Below are 7,426 nucleotides of genomic sequence, written 5' to 3'. Positions count from 1 at the left end.
TCCTGAGTAAACTGCCAACTCCAGCACCAACTCTCCCTGCCATGTAACTTAAGGACTGTTTCTGGAAGATCCTCTCTACTCTTACCCTAAATCTGCCACTTCTGGATTAGTCAGGAGAGGCTGACTCCTGACTTTGGGACATACCTGTTAACATGCACTTCTCTAATCTCCAAGCACTAATAGCCAGGTTAAATCCCCTTCTGGAAAACAGACTTTCATCTCATTGTACTCTGCATCGCAGAATGTTTCTAATAACAAAAAGTGGAAAACAATCCAATTATTCAACAAGAGATAAACTGTTAAATAAAATATGGAAAACATAAATAATGGCATTTTATGCAGTCACCAATATATCTATGATAAGTTGTTTATACCAAAGATACATATTTACCTACAATTTTCAGTAAAAAATCAGGATGAAAAATTCTACATATCATGTGACATATACCAAAATGATAACCATGGAAGTATTACGGATATTTTCTAATTGTTATTCTTCTTTATACTTTTCTATAGTTTCAATTGCATGTATTACTATCAAAACCAGAAAAAAACACTTTAAAATTGTATTGGAGCCATTCAGCACAGAGACAGGATTTCTAACATAACACCAAAGAAAAATGGCCAGTCAAATCAATCTATTCATTTCCTAGGGTTTCCATAACAAATTACCATAAATTGATGGTTTAAAACAACAGAAATTTATTCTCTCATAATTCTGGAGGCTAGAAGTCTTTCAAAGTGTTAGCAGATTTGGTTCCTTCTGGGGGTTCTGAGAGACAATCTTTTCCATGCCTTTCTCCTTCTGGTACTTGCCAATAATCTTTGACATTCCTTGTCTTGTAGACACATTAATCTCTGCCTCCATCATCACATGGTATTCTCCCTGTGCATCTCTGTGTGATGGTGTCCAAATTTCCTCTTCTTATTAATATAAGATACTAGTTTTTGGAATAGGACCCACCTATATCCAGTATGACCTTATCTTAACTTGATTATATCTGCAAAACCCTATTTCCAAATAAGGTCATATTAACAGAGAGGTTCCTGAAAGAATAATTCTTAGACCTCTCTGTTTTCCCTCTTATCTCCAGACAGTGCCCCTCTTGGTAGAAACCAAATGAAAGCCAGAGGGCAGAGGAACTCACTGATGTAGACCATACATATCAGCCACTGGGAGCATTGAGCAGGGTGAAAAAGGGTGGAAATGGATTTGTGAGGGCAAAAGGAAATTATCTAGTACATTAGATTATTACTTAGTGTCATGTATGTTTGTATGTTTGGACTGAGGCCTCAGTGCCTCCCTAGCGGTTAGCAGGAGAGTGCCCTCGGTTTCTAACTACATGGACCTCTCCACTTGCCATCATCCAGAGTAAGTGGACAAGAGCCAGAGAAAGAAAATGCCAACAAGATGGAACTCAGAGATTCTTACAACCTAACCATGAAAATGACATCAAATCATTTTTATGTATTCTATTCATTAGAAGCAAGTCATTAGTCAGTGAATTAAATAAGAATGTAAACAACACTGCCCCCTTCATTCTCTCTAATATATTTCTGTTTCTTCCCCTGACTCCTAATGACCAAATGCTTCAGACATATGTAGTTGGGCTCCTTTCCAGCCCCAGAGGGTCAATCTTAACCTAAATCAATCACAGTAATCCTATTTCCCTTGCCAATGGTTACTTTAAGAACAGTTATGTGTTTCTTAATAATGAGGATGTGTTCTGAGAAATGTATCTTTGGGCAATTTTATCTTGTGCAAACATCAGAGTGTACTCATATAAACCTAGATGGTATAGCCTACTACACACCTAGGCTACATGGTATAGCCTTTTGCTCTTAGGCTACACATATGTATAGCATGTGACTGTACCAAATACTGCAGCAGTTGTAACAAAATGGTATTTGTGTATCTAAACATTGCTAACATAGAAAAGATACATTAAAAATATAACCTGATGGGATCATCATCATATATGTGGTTTGTTGTTGACTGAAACATCATTATGTGGCACATGACTGTATTGGATTATGACGAACTTCTAGTAAAAAGTATGTAAGGCTAATGTCCTGGGAGGCTTCTGGGAAGGTTATCTTCACTTGTAAAAGGGACACAAACACAGGGACACTTCTTGCTGCTTTGAATGTAGTTTTTGTGTTTGATGCATCCATGAAACAACTACAAGAGGCTATGAAAATAATATTTATAAAACAAATAAGAGCTCTTAGAATCAAACATAACAGAAATTAAAATCTCAATTAAAAAGTTGGAAAATAAAATAAAGATATCTCCCAGGAAATAAGGCAAAGAGCCAAAAAGACTATCATATGGGAGGAAACCAGCACCACAGTACAGTCATGCATTGCTTAATGATGGGGATAAGTCTTGAAAAATGCATTGTTAGGCAGTTTTGTCATTGTGCAAACATAACAGAGTGTACTTACACAAATTTAGATGGTATGGTCTATCATACACCCAGAGTAGACAGTATAGCATATTGTTCCAAGACTATAAACCTGTACAGTATGTTACTGTACTGAATTCTGTAGGCAATTGTAACACAATGGTAGTAAGCATTTGTGTATTGGAACATATCAAAATGCAGAAAAGTTAAAGTAAAAATATGTTATCATAATCTTATGGGACCATATTGTATATATAGTCTGCTGTTGATCAAAATATTATATAGCACATGAGTGTAAATTTAAAAATTTCTTAGAATTGAAGACCATGAATATTTAGATGAAAGCACCCACAAAATGCTCACTATTATAAACAAAATAGAAATACACCAAAGCACACAACTGTAAAATTACAGTACACTGGGACAAAGAGATGATTCTACAAGCTTCCAAATATACTGAAATACAGAAAATAGAAAGAAAGATAGATGTATAATTACAAATGGTTTTGTACTTGCTCAAAATCAACTCCAGAATCTAGAAAACTATGGGTAAACAACAACAAAAATGTTATTTTCAACCTAGAACAGTATACCCAGTTAAGCTAACAATCAACTGTGAGGGTAGAATACAGACATTCATACACATAATAAGTTCTAACAATCATTTACCTCCTATGCATTTTTTCTCAGAAGATAATACAGGATAGTTTACTTCACAAAGAAGGAGTAAACTAAGAGAAAGATACGGAGTGCAGAAAACAGGAGATCCAATGAGAGAGAGGTGAAAGAAATCCTCAATGATGAAGAGAAATCCTAGGATGAAAACAGTGCTCCAGATTGGAGCAGTGGCAACTCAAAAGTCATAGATAATGACAAAGACAAGGAAACAAAGAAAAAAAAGTCATACATATTAAGGACTGTCACCCACATTCCCTCGTTCATTGTGCCATCTTTTTATCTTGACAAAGCTACTAGAAAGTATATTGCACCACAAAAGAGGAAGACATGGGGTCCAGGAAAATGAAAATCCAAATCAGGAGAAAGCCAAAGGGAATTTCTAGGATGACAACAAAAGGAAGTCCCAGTATCACAACTGCAGCAGAACCAAACAGCAACAGGGTATAACAAAAGTTCCTAGGAAGTCTCAGTCTCTCTCTCTCTCTCTTTCTCTGTCTCACACATATGCACACAAACACACATTCTAAAACTGATAGATTAGCTGATGAAATTGCCATGGTGTGAAACTGTAGTGAAAGCTATTGCAAGATGTGATAAGAAACAGAAATTGGTAAAAGAAAAGCTATATAAAATTATGAAGAAACAAAGCAATTATTAGCTTTAGGGAAAGAAGCACAATGTAATCATAGTATTTATTATACATTACAATAATCTCATAGGAAGATTTGGACAGAAAATAATAATGTAAACACCAAATATTGATTTCACCAAAAACTTTAACTGTACTGGAAGGATGGGGAAAAAGGAGGAGAGAGAATGGAAGTACATCACAGCTAAATCCTCTTACCATTCCTACCTACCACAATAGGAAGTCAAAGGACAATGTCAAAAATAAGTGAATCCAGTATGGATGTATAATGTTCTCACCACAAAAATAATAACTATGTGATGTAACAATAGGTTAATTAGCTATATTTATTCATTTAACAATGTATGTATACTATATGACTTTATATATTTAGTGTGTATATTATGCTAATCAAAATCAAAATATTTAAAATCCCTGGGTTCCATGAGAGGCCATAAGGCCTGATTTTGTCCTATATCTAAATTAGATATTCACTTTGAATATCTAGCTTACTCTCCCCTTAGAAATACTTACAGTTTACACGATTAACCCCCCTCCTTACTTCCCAAAATACACTATAAAATTTCTCAGATTTACAATCGGGGTGGGAAACTATAGCCCTTAGGTTAAACTGGCCTTCCATCTGTTTTTGTATGATCTTTGAGGTAAGAATGATTTTTTCATTTTTAACAGTTAAAAAAAAATCAAAAGAAGAATAATGTTTTGTAACATATAAAATTACATGAAATTCATATGTCAATATCCCTGCTAATTTGTTTATAGTTTGTCTATGGCTTGCCTTTTTTTTTTTTTTGCTACAGTGGCAGATTTGAGTAGTTATGACAGTGACCATGTGGTTAGCAAAGTAAAGAATATTTGCTATCTGGCCTTTACAGAAAACATTTGCTGACACGTGACTTAGAAACTCAGCATCACAGGAAGGGTACATGTGGGATCATATCTCTTCTTGTATCACTCTTCTTAAATCATATTCTAGAAATACATACACTTAAAAGCAAACACACACTTCAAACTGTCAGAAAATCACCTTCGTCAAAGCTTTTTTATCAAATTTCATAACAAAAATGACATGACATCCCCTATTCCCTAGCCTTGTAATTTGTGAATCTGAACTTATAGCCTGTAGTATTCTCAACAGGAGCAAAAAGAATTAAAACTTACTTAGGACTTGACTATAAGAAAATGCCATCTTCCAGTCTCTGGCATTACTGTCAGCAGGAAGAGAGGGAAACTAGGAAAGCAGATGACCCAGAAAAGAAGAAAGTAATTAGAAACTAGTAATATCCTGATTTTCTTCATTACTAAAGAGTCTTTATCTCCCCAAAGGTAGTACTACAGGCAACTCTTGGAAAATGAAAACTGAAATGTATTTTTTCATCATTTAACTTGAAATCCAAATCTATTCTCTATAAAATTGATTCTAGCAAGGTAGTTTGCTTTTGAGATCTTCTGTTGGCAGGCCATAAGAACACTGGGGCCAAGGTGGTCCCACTCTGAATCTGCCTCTCAGAAAATGAGATTAAGAAGTTTGGGGTGGAGGCAGAGGGATAGACATGGTAAACTGTTCTTTGCCCTGTTAGTCTATGTTAGGATTAAACTAAGGAAACATTTCCACTCATTTACTTGGGCCTTCTCTGTTCCTGTAATCTGGGATGCAGATGTTGTGACCTCTCTGTCTTAGTCCCTTTTGTGTTGCTGTAAAGGAATACCTGAGGTTGGATAATTTCTAAAGAAAAAGTTTTGACACAATTCTGATGGCTAGAAAGTTTACAATTGGGCATCTGCATCTGATGAAGGCCTCAGGTTGCTTTTACTTATGGTGGAAGTTGAAGGGGAGCCAGCTGTGCAGAGTTCACATGGCAAAAGAGGAAGCAAGACAGAGATGGGGGAGTTGCCGGGCTCTATTTAACAACCAACTCTCATGGGACCTAACAAAGTGAGAACTCACTCACCCCTGAGGGAAGGCATTTAAACTCTCATGGGTACAATGAAATAACAGAGTGAGAACTCACTCATCCCTGAGGGCAGGCAAGAGGGATCTGCCCCCCATGACCCAAACATCTCCCATTAGGCCCCACCTCCAACACTAGGGATCAAATTTCAACATGAGGTTTAAAGGGGACAAACATCCAAACCATAACACCCGATATTTAGGATAGTTCTTCAGATTATGTTTCTCACTGATGCCAACTCTACCAGAATAACTTCCTGGTATTGTTTCTGGACTGTGACCTAAAGATCATTACTTGATACTATAGTATCCAGGGTTAAGGCTTCTTGTTAAACTGGGTTAAATTTTGCATAGTCCTGAGGAAAAAGAAAAGGTGAAAAATAAAAGACTCCTGTTTTCAGGGGTTATTAGCAACATTAAAGAAATTGCCAAAAGATTCTGGCCTGAAGCTAGAGCTAGGATCTACTGAGATAAGGGATATAGAGAATTAGCTGATGGAACTTTTAACTTCTACTCAACTTTGTTGCCCTGGCTTCTACCTCTAATTTTATCCATTCCCAGCATGATCTCTGCTGTGCTGCAATAGTTCATAACTTCAAGAAAAGAGGCAGATAAATATTGGGGATATGGGGTCTCAGGAAAGAATCACTAACCTATTCTCCCCAAAATAAAATCTTCAGAATACAAAGCAGAGATGTTGGCCCAATCATAAACCCCTTCTTCACTGCTTGCTGTTCTATTTTCTGAAAGGTAGTCCTCAAAAACTACTTAACAGTATTTCACACACTGAATGTGTACATGTGTGTTTGTCCTTATAGAAAATAAAGAGGCAACAAGCCCCATTCCTTCTTCTCATCAGCTCTGTCCTTCTAGACTCCCTCCATCCCTGACCACCTGAGTGCCCCATCTTACCTGTTCTGTAAGCTTCCAAGATGTCTTCTGAAAGTTCTGTCTTCTGTCATGGTCACAAACTCCTTATCACTTTGTAGATGCTGCTACTGAGGCCAGAACTAGATTATCCTTGGGCAGAACATTAAGAATTTACTCCTGTGGTTCTGGTCTCAATGCATTAAGGCATAGTTTCCAGAATTCAGTAAGAACTAATTCAAAGAAGCTATGGTAGGAAATCTCAGGGCCAAAAGAGTTCCCATTCACATTGAATTCCTGATTCCAGAGGGGACGTTCTTGAGTTTCACCACAGGGTACTCTTCTGGCTCCCAAGTCTGGCCCTGAAGATATTACCTAGCTCAGATTACAACTGCAGGCCAGGAGTGAGCCAGCTTCTAGGAAAAGAAATACAGATTTTTAGAAGTAGAGCCTTGTGCATACAGGAGCTCTGTGGAAATTAAATATCATCCCATGGAGTGCTACCATCTACCACCTACATACTAGCATTCCATATTTCTATTAAGTACCCCTTCTGACCATCCTCTCAGGGAGAAAGATCTTCCTCAGAACTTCCTCTAAAAGTTTCTATTTGTGTTATTACTTTTCTACTTCTTAAATTATAATTCAGGAACATTTGGGGATCTGAGAGAAAACAAGTTTAAAAGCCTTGAAACCAATGTCCCCTCTACCTGTAGGTGAGTGCTTAATTCCAGTAAAAATCTCATTTGTGTTCTACCACAGCCTTATGAAGTAAGTACCACTCCCATATAATACATAATAATACTTAGAGAAGTCATTTGATTATGTCAGATTTAATGAGAGAACTGGAACTTGAATCCAGGCTTTTCTAAA

At 36.7% G+C, this 7,426-nt stretch overlaps 1 long non-coding RNA gene across 1 annotated transcript; it reads right to left on the bottom strand.

Annotated features, from left to right (window-relative positions):
- Positions 1–201: 201 nt before the first annotated feature.
- LOC123640457 lies at positions 202–6,735 on the bottom strand. Its single transcript, XR_006735981.1, has 3 exons — positions 6,599–6,735; positions 4,897–4,966; positions 202–248 (listed from the first exon to the last, which is right to left on the bottom strand). It is a non-coding gene; the product is annotated as an uncharacterized LOC123640457 (long non-coding RNA).
- Between the last annotated feature and the right edge of the window lie 691 nt (positions 6,736–7,426).

The sequence above is a fragment of the Lemur catta genome, chromosome 6, assembly GCF_020740605.2.
Source record: "Lemur catta isolate mLemCat1 chromosome 6, mLemCat1.pri, whole genome shotgun sequence".
Lineage (NCBI taxonomy): Eukaryota > Metazoa > Chordata > Mammalia > Primates > Lemuridae > Lemur > Lemur catta.
This window is presented reverse-complemented; position numbering and strand designations above follow the sequence as displayed.